Below are 538 nucleotides of genomic sequence, written 5' to 3'. Positions count from 1 at the left end.
ATTGCGCGGGAAGCTGCTACTACAGCAAGCAGCCTTTCCCAGAAAAGCCCCGCCTCGCATTGGGCAATAGTCGCCTCGGTGTCCGGCCGACATTAACCCCTTCCTCGCCGCCGATTCCTCTTACTTCTTCCCCACCGCTTTGTCCGAGAGCGCCAGAGAGAAATCGGCTCGATGTCCTAGGGCTGCCGACGCTGGCTGAAGCTCACAGGTCACACTTTACTCCTCAACATTTTTCACAGATTTGCAAGCCAATAAAATACCCAGGACTGTTTCCCATTGGCCCCTGGAGGAGATTGGTGGCGATTCCTAGAGCGTTGTCAACCCTCTCCCGACACAACCAGGCAAGCAACCAAGTGGCCCCTTAGAGATGATGAAGGCGTGAAAGGGATTATTAAGGAGGATGAGGCGCGATTGCAGAGAAGCTGAATGAGCTCTTTGCATCGGCGGAGGGTACTGACCATATAGCCGCTCCAGAACTGAGCTTCTCAGGCTTGCAGGCTGAAGAACTGAGCCAATTTGAGGTGACCAGAGAGGATGT

This window comes from Hemicordylus capensis, chromosome 3 (genome assembly GCF_027244095.1).
Source record: "Hemicordylus capensis ecotype Gifberg chromosome 3, rHemCap1.1.pri, whole genome shotgun sequence".
NCBI classification, from domain to species: domain Eukaryota; kingdom Metazoa; phylum Chordata; class Lepidosauria; order Squamata; family Cordylidae; genus Hemicordylus; species Hemicordylus capensis.
Note: the sequence above shows the minus strand (reverse complement) of the source record.